Here is a 13,112-nt window from a genome sequence, read left to right as displayed (position 1 = left end):
TTCTCATCTCAGATGCGCGTAATCGTCTTAAATAGATGTGGAGTTGAGTGTGTTTGAAGGGGGTGTTAACCGGGAAGAGGCTTCCCGAAAGCATTACAGTAAAGGTAAAGAGGTAGCTCGAGTCGGTTGGAATGCTACGCCCTCGTAAGGCTGACAAAAAACATTCGTTACGCCGACATTGAAGACATGACATAGCCCTAGAAAGAACTCTTATCCCAAGAGATTCGGCGAAGTCTTCCGTTGAATAGGAAAACTTGCTTTTAGGCATAGCATCTCGATCCGGGATATAGAAGTCTCAAATTTCACTCTGAAAGCACTCTACTAAAGAGACGTCTAAGGAGCGTAGCGTATTACTATTTGGATAACCAATAGTCATATTCCCTCTATCGATTCCTTTTTCATAAGACAATTTATTACTTACGACGAGGGGCCCATCTATTCCTTAGAAGAACTAGATCTGCCAAAAGATTCTCAAGATTCTTACTTCCTTTCTTCTATCATATACTAGTAGTGTGACTCTTACGCATGAAACCTCATGAACTCAAACTCATTAGTTCGCTCTAGATCTTCTCAATTCACCTTTCAGCTTCATTGCTCTAAAAGCAAGCCTTGAATTGAATGAATGAATTTATAGAAATCGCTTAATGGGAGACTGGGATTGGTGCTCATTGTAAGTCCAATTAAAGGTTTATTCCTTTCCCGTTGGAAGCAGTTGAAGCTTTGATACACCTATACATCCCTGCACCCTTTAGAGAAATAATAAAAAATAGTTATGAGCGAGGCCTCGAACCTAGATTCTATTTTTAAGTCTTTTATAAGGCGCATAAAGCACTCTTTCAAATAGCAAGGAGGAAAGCATAAAATGGGCAGGGCGGGAGATTAGTCATTGAGACAGCCAGTGAAAGAAAGTGAAAGAAGGCCAAGGGCTAGGGGTTCGATTGGAGTCAATAAAGGGAGAGGGCCTTTTTTGACTACTACTATTACTAGGTAATAGAGGTTTAATGCTAATATCTATAAAGATTTCCTTTATTCGCGATTCATTTCTTATCCTTTTGAAATAAAATCTCCCTTATCGATTTCGGGACAGCAGAGTTAGTTTCAGTGCCCGTAACAGCAGTTGTAAGCTAGCAAACAAGTGAGATAGAAAGCTCTCATTTTAGGGCCAATTAGGCCAATGGCAATCCAAGAGTCCATTACAGCCAGCGAGCTTGTTTAAGAGAGAAGGGCTTCCATTTTTCTTCCTTTTTTCTTGGATCGAGAAAGAGTGAAGATCAGGATTTGATGCTCTTTTGAGACAGCTTTCAATATAACATAAAGCTCTTCCCTTCTGGCTGTCCGCTAGTCAGGAATGGAATCGGATGCTACGAATATGAATTATTGAATGGGAGGCATTTTAAAATAATTATTAGACAAATAGGGCACTAGAACGCTATTCTTCCTCCTTCCCCGCTTAGCCCTTAGTTAGGGGCTTAGGACATTAGTAAAACTTCCGCAAGGTAGCAAAGAAGCAGCAGTGGAAATCACAGTAGTTGTAGCAAAATCATTGGCACGCTAGGCCCCTTTGATAAGAGAAAATAGGATAGGCAGGCTACTTAAATGGATATCTGAGATGGAATCAAGCCGAGCACAAAACAGATTTGGTCTGCTGGTAAGGAGGACTGTAAAGCCTTCTAGCATAAGTGATGCCTTCCCAAGGTCTAGTCTCTTTGGTACGGGTACGGGCTTTGAGAATTTAGAATAAAAGGGGCTTTCTCAGCTACTGGGAAACACTTCTTAGAATGCCAATGCAGTACCTCACACCTGCGTCTACCCCTAGCCGTACCACAACAATTTAGAGCTCCGGGAGATCACCCTGCCTAGTTCTCCTTCAGGAGTTTCTAGGCCGTCCATCCTCAATAAATTTCATTTTAGGTTTTAGCACCTTCGCTGTAGAAGCGCCTCTTTCCGACGCTAAGCGTAAAAGGCACTCGAAGGAGTAGTGGGATCAACCATGACCAGCTCGAAGTTATACAAACGATCCTTCTTAGTAACATCAGCCAATCCAGTCAATGGAATGGGGTCAGGGAAAAAGCATCTATTAAAGGGGCATTCCCGTCTCTAAGGAGAACATCAATTCTAATTTCAAAGGAAGAAAGCCAGTCTTTTCTACCTAAATAGAAGAAAATGACTGGCAAGTACCCTGTTCACAGGAATTGTAATCACTAAAAGTAGCACGTTGTCTCGAGTCCCGACGGGGCATCTTATCAAGAAGTAGATAGGCATCCTGTTATCTAAGCTGCTATCAGTTCCAAGTCACTTATCGGGCTTTGCCTGGTGTCGAGTGATTGTCGGCTTTTGCTTGGCTGAGAGGGCTATCAGGGTTCTCATCCGGTAGTGACATTAAATCACCATTTTTACTTGTAATTATGCCTTTCGTGTCGTGCATTTATGCAATTTCGAGTGTGTCTGCAACTTCTTCTTAAGGGGCGGGATGCATCCGTCTCAAAGTAAAATGCTATTGAATCTGGAACATTTCTTTTGAGAAATAGATAGGAAGACTATGAGGGAATAGGTCTTCACGTGCCTTAGTATAGAAAGTAGTTGGCTGGCTTTGCTACTGCCGCTTTCGGATTATATGATCCAAACAAGCCAAGATTCAATGGGGCACTTCATTCGGCTTCCAGCCCTCTCTCATCTTAACCAATGGAAAGACCAGAATGATGCTAATAAGTCCTTTTTATAGAATTACACAAGGAGTCATTCTTGGCAGGCGCTAGATCTTGTTCGTGGTGGGAGGATGCAAGACAGAAGTAAGCCAGTAACTCAGGAGCATCATTCCCAGCCCAAGATGCAGATAAGATGAATGTGGTAGAATAACAAGATCCAACAGGAAGCCCACTGATAGAGCAAGGTCCTTTACTAAGGAAGATGAGATCTATAGCCAATTGAGCTAGATCATACTAGCCTCTCCTTGCTTTAACAAGCAAGCCTCACTCACTCATTCTCCAAGAAGGGAATCTCAATTTGGATCATAACCATTAAAAGATGAGAGCGATTGCCTTGTTCTTTTGGGCTTCACTTTACTTTTGTTAGATAGCCGTTGATCGAAAACATACGTGGAAGCATTTCCAGATCTAGTAGTTGGAAGTGCTCGTTCACTAGAATGAGGAAGTTAACTGCTAAGCATAGTTTCTTTAATCCCTTCCTCATGCACACGAGAACACCAATGACTTTTGATACTCTCAAGCATAGGAAAATCTCTAAAGCCAGCTAGAAGCCTATTCTTGACAAGGTAAAATGTAAACTTGCAAGCTGGAAATGCAATCTCCTCTCAGTGGCAGACAACTCTTATTAAACATGTCTTTTCGGCTTATACAAATCACATGGCTACCATACAACACTTCTGGCACAAATTTTGTTTGGGAAGGAGTTTTACCGGTTGTCGAAAGAAGAGTCTGCCGAAACTATTGTTGGGGAAGAAAGGAGCAGAGAAAGACGATGAAATAGAATCTTTTCGTAAGTAGCCCAACCCAAGGAAAAAGGGGGATTGGATATACAACCGTTTGGTAGTTTCAATAGAGCGTTTGAACGCCATGAAAATGGCTAGCATAGGATTCAGTTTGATGCAAATAAATACTGTTTAAAAAGATCTTTCTTAATATTTATAATTATAGCTCTCTGGATAGCCCAACATGATGAGATACGGAACGAAGGTAAGTGCCGTGTCCATCTAACTATTACAAGTTCCATGTCGCCACCGTTAACTTCATGATTCCAGTTAGTGCCATCTTCCTTTAATTTATTTGATTGATTACTCACTTCTTTATCTCACAATGAAAATTTCACCAGTGAGTGGGAACCGGAAAAAGCGTTGAAGAAGAGTTTGAAATCAAGATCAAAGTGGTACTTTTCAAAGTTTCACCTTGGGTGCGCATATATATAAAGAAAATCAAAAATGATCCCTGCATCTCGATCTCATTCGTTGTGAGCCATAAGTAATATTCAGTCCCAAATTTCATATTCAAATGAAATATGAATTAAGGAGCTGGAGATGTTACAGATCGTCGCTCTACAACTGGCTTTTGCCTTTTCTTCGGTTATTCCAAACCAGGTTGAGAGCGTCGAAGCTTATCCACCTGAAGCACTCACTTCTACTCCTGTCTAGCTGTGGAGGCAGGCGACCGGGAAGCTTTGCTTCTAGAATGCCGACTACATTGGAACAGATGTTTTTTTTATATTATAGGTTTAAACAATTTATTGCTACCCACTCGATTTCAAGATGTTCCCGAGAAGAAAGAAAGAGCTCATGAGAAAGCTCGTCAGTGGAAATTGTAAAAATTATTGATTCCGAGGAAGGTGTAGTCGGGGTTGACTACAATTTCTCAAGTAAGAGATAGAATCTCACTAATTGGAAGGAAAAAAGGGGCTTTGATCCATTGTGATTCGGTTTCTTGGTGTGGAGAGATCTCTGCCATAAAAGAGAGAGCTCCTAGGCCTTATTCTGCAGATCAAAGAGCGACTCCCCATTCATCCGAAATAGTATTTTAGTAAAGAAAAAAGTCATTTTTGGCCGACTACATGCCCATCTAGTGCAGTGGCTTGGTATAAAAGCCTTGACCATCTTCTGAAGTTCTAAATAATCTATTGATCAAAGACTGTAGGGGCGGACTGCTCTACATTCAGCCACACCACAGTGACCCCCGAAGCCATATTCTGTTAGAGTAGGTGCACGTCGAGCCAAGTGTTGGCCGAGTGTTCACAATGAAACTCTATGTATAAGCAATCTTTATTTTAATAATATTTGAAATTATTGTTTTGGCACATCTTTATCTGTATACCCATGCTAGTTGCATAGATAAAGCCCTTGAATATACAAATAGTAGAAAGAATATGAGATGCTCATATGATGAGTATCATGAAACTCATATTTGGAATACTGTATATTCTAAACGGTTCCTAGTCGATTCAGCCGCCGCTAAGAAGGATATAGGCCGCTCGAGCTTGAGACTAGTATCTGCGATGTGAGTACCATGTTTCATTGGTAGGGGACATTGTGATGTCCGAGCATGCAGATAGGTGCTCCTGGTAGAGTGCACTGAACAACCCTCCATTAAAGGACTTTCCAAGTGGTTCTCACTTATCGAGTGGAAAAGTCCTAGTTTATGGTTGTACACCATTAGTCCTTATGACCCGGGACAACATTGAGACTCTATGTGCTAGAATTACACTTTGACTTGTTTACCGACTCTCATGGGGTCATCAGGTGGCAAGGTTGGGTGTTCTGTCGAAACATATAGGAGTCGATGCATTGTAGTCGGGGATTCACCGCTTACCTACGGGTATGGATATCCTATGTGTTTTTCATGTATATGTAGTTTGAAATCTCTGATCAGAGTATGGTGGTAATTATGAAAGGGGTTTCATAGATTACACCATCGATGCAACTACGACATGACACATAGTATCGATTCATTGACAACTCTCGATATACCAATGGTTGTCGAATCGGTCGGGATATATGAGTTGAAGGGACCGTACTGTACGCTAACCATAATAGAATGGTTCTTGCAGGCACTATCATTTGATACCTAGGGAATCATGTAAGCGATGCTGCTAGGCGTTTAACATGATTGGTTGGGTACTATCAGACTTGAGTTCTGACGTTCTTTTTATCAAGGAGTTGATAATTAAGAATGGAGCAATTGGGGTATGCTCGTATAAGGACATGTTTAGTCCGAATCACATGGAGATGTGAACCCACGGCTAGTTGTATCAGTGAACCATTGAGGGCCACACAAGTACTAGCTTTCTAGATCCCGTTGAGAAGTAAAATAGTTCAATGTGTTGAACGGCTTATAAATGAGTTTATAAGCGTAAGAAAAAATAGAAGTATGACTTCTATGAGAGAAATGTAATTTTAATTTATGAATGTGTTCTTAAATTAAAAGTTGGCCAAATAAATAATGTATTTGAAAATTGTGATTTTCATAAACATTATTATGGACTAAATTAAATTAATTCAAGTGTTGAATTAATTAATCACTAGTGGACCTAGTAGAGTCCAAATAATTAAATTAATTCAAGGGTTGAATTGATTAAATAATATTGAGTCTTGTAGAGCTCAATTTAAATAAATTAGTTAAACTAGTGGACTTGAGTAAATTCAAGTAATGTTTAATTAGTCTCAAATATGTTTGAGATAATTAAATTAAGTCCATGGATTTTTAATTGTTAAAAAACAAATAAGATTTGCATGCATGGGAGGTTAAAGGTTGGGAGACAACTTTTTGTATAACCAAGGCTTGGCATGCAACTTTTTTACTTTAACTTTTCCAAAAAACAAAAAAATGTCTCTCCTTCTCTCCTTGCATGAATAGTTGCCGAAAATACTATTCATTCTCTCCGTTTTTGTTCTTCAATGATTGGAGAAAACACTCACTTCTCAAATAAAAATCCTCATATTTTTCTAGTGCAAAATATGAGGGGATCTACCTAGTTGGTGGTGGGCTTTATTTTAGAGCAAGGAGTGCTCTTTGGAATCTTGTAGAAGTTCTTGCCATACAAGAGCTAAGGTGTTTACACCTTAGTTGGAGCCATTCATCAATCCTTGTGATTGATAGGTATATCTCTCAAACACCCTATGTATGAGACATGTGTTTGTTCTTGTATTTGTTACACAAATATATCAGGGTGGCCGAAATTTCTTGATGAAAATAAAATTTTTAAACTTCCGTTGCGCTTCCGGTCACCGTAACCGATCCCCTTTCAAGTGGTATCATGAGCTATTGTTACAATTTTGGTGTAGCAAATACATAATAATATGTTGAGGTCCATTTCTAACCGTATGAGACAATCAAAACAATTTTTCGAAGGCCGGTTTTTGGGGCGGTTTTGGGCAGCAAGTTGCTGCCCATTTCGGGCAGCTTGGGCTGCCCGTGGGCTGCCCATTTCGGGCAGCAAGGGCAGCCCCGAACGCCCCACTTTTAAAATTAAAAAAAATATATTTTTGTTGCCGGAATCCGGCGACAGAGCTCCGGCGACGGCGATGACGACTAGGGTTTCCAAAAGTGTTTTGGATTATCAAAGTGTCATGGGCCTTGAGTTGTTGGGTCATTGGATGACTAACATATTTGTGAAAGTTAAATGGGCCAAAATATTTTTGGTGAAAAATGATTTTTTTTTTTTGGGCCCTTAAGTTTAAATTTACAAAAGTTGCAAATATTTTCTCATGAAATAAATAATTTAAGTTGGACTTTAATTATTTATAGTAAATGGTGATTTTCAAGAAATTCGGTTATAAATAAATTAATTTGAAAGTAGACAAAAGTGTTTGTATACTTTGTTAATTTAGTTTATAATCGTGGCGGTTAGTGATTGGATCAAGATATATAATATTGGATCAATTAATTATTGTGATAATTAATTGATGGTGTATGATATGTGATATTATGCATGAAGGATGATCAAATGCCCAAGCCCAATTTGCTAGGTGTATGCTAGAATATTTTGTGTTGAATGATTGTAAAAATTATAAAATTTATAAAGTGGGCTTGGTTTATGGCCCGTTCCCACCCCATGAGATGTATCCCTATTTGCCATGGATATTTATTTGTAAATATTAGTATAGTGGATGATCAAGATTGGAAGATGGTGGCCATGATGATTATGAAGATCGAAGACATGTAAATATTGGAAGCTAATGTAATAGTTGCATTTGCATCCCGTGCATTTCCCTAGGATTGGACCTAGGCCCGTGTTTAGCTCACACGGGCCATTAGTGTTGGGGCGATTGATCATCCTTGTTTGTTTACTGTTTATAATATATGCATGATATGTTATAAATAATGAGTATGTGCATTATTATTATGATAATAACAAAGTTGCATGAATCCGGCAAACATACGATCAAACATGGCGAGCTTTTAAAATAAAATTAATGATGAGACCTTTCAAAATTAAAAACCCTCATTTTGAATAAGGTTCAAAATCAATATCAAGCCCTAAAAGGGGAATTATAAATTTGTTCATAATTTCCTTGTCTTCCATCGACAATGGGTGCATGATGAACGCTACCCGTACTCGGGGCTCGGCTCATATTATTGGGGGAGCCCCGGGTGCCGGAAAGCTGTGACATCCATTGACATGGTGATGTGAACTACGTGGAACTCCCATGATTTCGGTTCATATTATTGAGGGAACTCATGGCGACCGTCCATTGAGGTTCAATATCGATGGGTTATGCTTGACACGTGAAGATGAACGACGCCATATTATTGGGTCCTAATCAAACGTGAGACAAAAGGTTACGTAGAGGGTTGCATGGAGATGCAATTGGAAACTACCTTTTAGGAATTGTGTTGGCTGATATTATTCGGGATCATAATTCACTAATTGGACCTTACGTACCTACTGAGGAAAGGAGTTTCCCGTTTTCACTAGAGGGTAGTGAATGATGTCAAAACAGTGGCAGCGAATATTTATAAAGTAAAAGTCCATACTTTATATCTTACTAAATATTTTGAAATAGTCATCAACATTTATCTGTTTTCACTTTTCAGTACACTTTGACAATGTCTTCGATTCGCAACCCGCTATCCGCTATATTTGAAAAACATGTGTTAACCGGACCTAACTATCTCACTTGGCTAAGAAATCTGAAAATCGTCCTAAACTCGGAAAAGATTGCATATACACTGACTGAGTCGCCCCCTGCTGAGGCTCCGACTGACTGCACTCCCGAGGAATTGCAGACCTACAAGGAATGGTGTGACCATGACTTGAAGGCTAGGTGTTATATGCAGGCTTCTATGAACGATGAGCTGCAGAAGCGTTTTGAGGATGCAAAAAATGCTGCTGACATTCATTTGCATCTCAAGGAGCTCTTTGGAGAGCAGACACGCCCTCTTAGGCATGCTACTGTCAAGGAACTGATCACTTTGCGCATGCGAGATGGGGCCTCGGTCCATGAGCATGGCCTGAAGATGATTGGGCTCGTGGATAAGCTCGTTGGCATGGATCTGATTTTGCCTTCGGAGTTGACCACCGACGTGTTGCTGTTGTCATTGTCTAGCTCATTTGATCCTTTTGTGGTGAACTTCAACATGAACAAGATGGAACCGAGCCTTGAAGAGTTGGTGAACATGCTTGTGACTTTTGAGTCCACTATCAAGAAAGAGAAGCCGGTTCTTTTTGTGGGCTCTTCATCTGGTACGAAGACCGGTCCACCTGGGAAGGGAAAGAAGCGTTCTTTCCAACGTCCCAAGAAGAACGTGCCCTTGAAGAGGCAGTCTCCGAGTCCCGCTGTGGCAGCCACACCAGTGAAGGCTGACAAGACTGTTGACATCTGTCATCACTGCAAGAAGCCTGGACATTGGAGGCGTAACTGCTGGGAATATCTTGCCCAGAAGGGTTCTGGAAATGGTATGTTCTTTATCGAAGTAAACATTTCAATTAACTCTACTTCTTGGGTATTAGATACCGGCTGTGGCTCACATCTCTGTAATGAGTTGCAGGTGATGGGAAGAAGTAGGAGGCTCAAGGAAGGTGAGACCTTCTTGAGAATGGGCAATGGAGCAAGAGTTGCTGCCAAGACCTTAAGAGATGTTTACTTATTGTTGAACAATGATTTTAAGTTATTTTTAAGAGATGTTTTGTTTGTACCTGATTTGGTAAGAAAACATTGTTTCCATTTCTATGTTGATAAAGATGGATATTCTTGTTTATTTGGCAAAGGTGTTTGCAATATTTACAAGAATGAATGTTTGATTGGTACTGGTGAACTTGAAGACGATCTCTATAACTTAAAATTGAAAGATATTCCACTAAATGTCCATTTAAAGGCAGACACCATATGAGATATGGATGGGTAAGTCTCCCAAATATTCTTGTCTTAGAATATGGGGGCCCTGCTTATGTGAAGCAGGTAGTGGGAGATAAAACTGTACTGTTGATCCATTTTATGTAACTTTGTGGGATATCCAAGAAATTAAGTTGGATATTGTTTCTATCATCCCCAAGAAACAAAGGTGTTTGGTTCTAAGAATGCAACCTTTTTGGAAAAGGAATTTCAATTGGATAGAAAAGGGGAGATGATAGAACTCGAAGAGGTTCGAGAGACACCCACAATTGTAGAACCCACACCCGAAGAGCCAAGAGAGGAGATACAAGCTCCTAGAAGATACGAGAGAGTCTCGAGACCACCTATGAGGTATGGTCTGCTTCTTGAAGAGGGCCATGATGAGCCTATCCATGGACGTGATCCAAGGACATTCAAGGAAGCGTTATCTGATGCTGATTCATCCAAATGGCTTGAAGCAATGGAATCTGAGAAGAATTTCATGCATTCGAACCAAGTGTGGGATCTTATGGATCCACCAGAGGGAACGGTTCCCATAGGGACTTGGGGCGGATGGGAAGGTATTGACCTTCAAGGAGCGATTCGTAGCAAACGGTTATACTCAAAGACAAGGAGTCGACTTTGAGGAAACCTTTTCTCCAATTGCAATGTTCAAGTCTATAAGGATATTGCTAGCCATGGCTGCATGGTATGACCATGAGATATGGCAGATGGATGTCAAGACAGTCTTTCTTAATAGGGATTTTAAGAAAGTGATTTACATGTCTCAACCTGAAAGGTTTACATCTATCGGAAGTGAGCATATGGTATGCAAACTTCAGAGATCTATTTATGGTCTAAAGCAAGCGTCTAGGAGTGGGAACCTCATATTCGATAATACAATCAAAGAGTTTGGTTTTTTCTAAGAATCCTGAGGAACCCTGTGTATAAGAAGGTCAGTGGGAGTGTGGTGACATTCCTTGTGCTTTATGTTGATGACATTCTACTCATTGGGAATGATGTAGGAATGTTGCAATCAACTAAGATATGGTTAGCGAGTAAGTTCTCGATGCAGGACTTGGGTGAAGCATCTTTTGTATTGGGAATACAGATCTATAGAGATAGTTCAAGAAGATTGCTTGGTCTCACCCAGTCCACATACATGATACCATCGTGAAGCGGTTCTCGATGGATGAGTCCTAGAGAGGACATCTACCAATGTGTCATGGCGTGTCCCTATCCATGTCTATGTCTCCCAAGACTGATGCAGAGATAGCGGCGATGACGAGCATTCCTTATGCATCTGCGATTGGTAGCATCATGTATGGGATGATATCTACACGTCCTGACGTGGTTTTAGCACTAAGTGTAGTGTATAGATATCAATCGAACCCTGGTCTTCCACACTTGAAAACTGTGAAAGACATCCTCAAGTAATTGAGAAGGACCAGTAAGTTGTTATTGGTCTATGGGGTGGAGAACTGAAATTGGAAGGCTATACCGACTCTAGCTTCCAAAGCGATATCGATGACTCAAAGTCAACCTCTAGGTTCGTATTCATGCTCATTGGTGCTGCTGTCTCTTGGAAGAGTTCCAAGCGAGACAGTACTGCGGATTCCACCACTGAGGCCGAATACATTGTTGCATCGGATGCAGCAAAGGAGGCTGTTTGGATAAGGAATTTCGTCCAAGCGTTGGACGTCATTCCTAATGGAGTTGCTCCTATCCCGGTGTTTTGTGAAACACGGGAGCCATAGCTCAGGCAAAGGAGCCAAGGTCTCATCAGAAATCCAAACAAGTATTGAGAAAGTACCACATCCTCGGAGAGATTGTGGAAAGAGAAGTGTCTATCGACTAAGTCGGCTCCGCAGATAATGTTGCTGATCCACTAGCTAAGCCTTTACCTGAACCATTATTCGAGATGCATCGCGAATCAATTGGTTTGAAGTATATGGGTAGTTGGCTCTAGTGCAAGTGGGAGATTGTTAGAGTAGGTGCACGTCGAGCCAAGTGTTGGCCGAGTGTTCACAATGAAACTCTATGTATAAGCAATCTTTATTTTAATAATATTTGAAATTATTGTTTTGGCACATCTTTATCTGTATACCCATGCTAGTTGCATAGATAAAGCCCTTGAATATACAAATAGTAGAAAGAATATGAGATGCTCATATGATGAGTATCATGAAACTCATATTTGGAATACTGTATATTCTAAACGGTTCCTAGTCGATTCAGCCGCCGCTAAGAAGGATATAGGCCGCTCGAGCTTGAGACTAGTATCTGCGATGTGAGTACCATGTTTCATTGGTAGGGGACATTGTGATGTCCGAGCATGCAGATAGGTGCTCCTGGTAGAGTGCACTGAACAACCCTCCATTAAAGGACTTTCCAAGTGGTTCTCACTTATCGAGTGGAAAAGTCCTAGTTTATGGTTGTACACCATTAGTCCTTATGACCCGGGACAACATTGAGACTCTATGTGCTAGAATTACACTTTGACTTGTTTACCGACTCTCATGGGGTCATCAGGTGGCAAGGTTGGGTGTTCTGTCGAAACATATAGGAGTCGATGCATTGTAGTCGGGGATTCACCGCTTACCTACGGGTATGGATATCCTATGTGTTTTTCATGTATATGTAGTTTGAAATCTCTGATCAGAGTATGGTGGTAATTATGAAAGGGGTTTCATAGATTACACCATCGATGCAACTACGACATGACACATAGTATCGATTCATTGACAACTCTCGATATACCAATGGTTGTCGAATCGGTCGGGATATATGAGTTGAAGGGACCGTACTGTACGCTAACCATAATTGAATGGTTCTTGCAGGCACTATCATTTGATACCTAGGGAATCATGTAAGCGATGCTGCTAGGCGTTTAACATGATTGGTTGGGTACTATCAGACTTGAGTTCTGACGTTCTTATTATCAAGGAGTTGATAAATAAGAATGGAGCAATTGGGGTATGCTCATATAAGGACATGTTTAGTCCGAATCACATGGAGATGTGAACCCACGGCTAGTTGTATCAGTGAACCATTGAGGGCCACACAAGTACTAGCTTTCTAGATCCCGTTGAGAAGTAAAATAGTTCAATGTGTTGAACGGCTTATAAATGAGTTTATAAGCGTAAGAAAAAATAGAAGTATGACTTCTATGAGAGAAATGTAATTTTAATTTATGAATGTGTTCTTAAATTAAAAGTTGGCCAAATAAATAATGTATTTGAAAATTGTGATTTTCATAAACATTATTATGGACTAAATTAAATTAATTCAAGTGTTG

The sequence above is a fragment of the Primulina huaijiensis genome, chromosome 4 (genome assembly GCF_012295235.1).
Source record: "Primulina huaijiensis isolate GDHJ02 chromosome 4, ASM1229523v2, whole genome shotgun sequence".
NCBI lineage: Eukaryota > Viridiplantae > Streptophyta > Magnoliopsida > Lamiales > Gesneriaceae > Primulina > Primulina huaijiensis.
Note: the sequence above shows the minus strand (reverse complement) of the source record.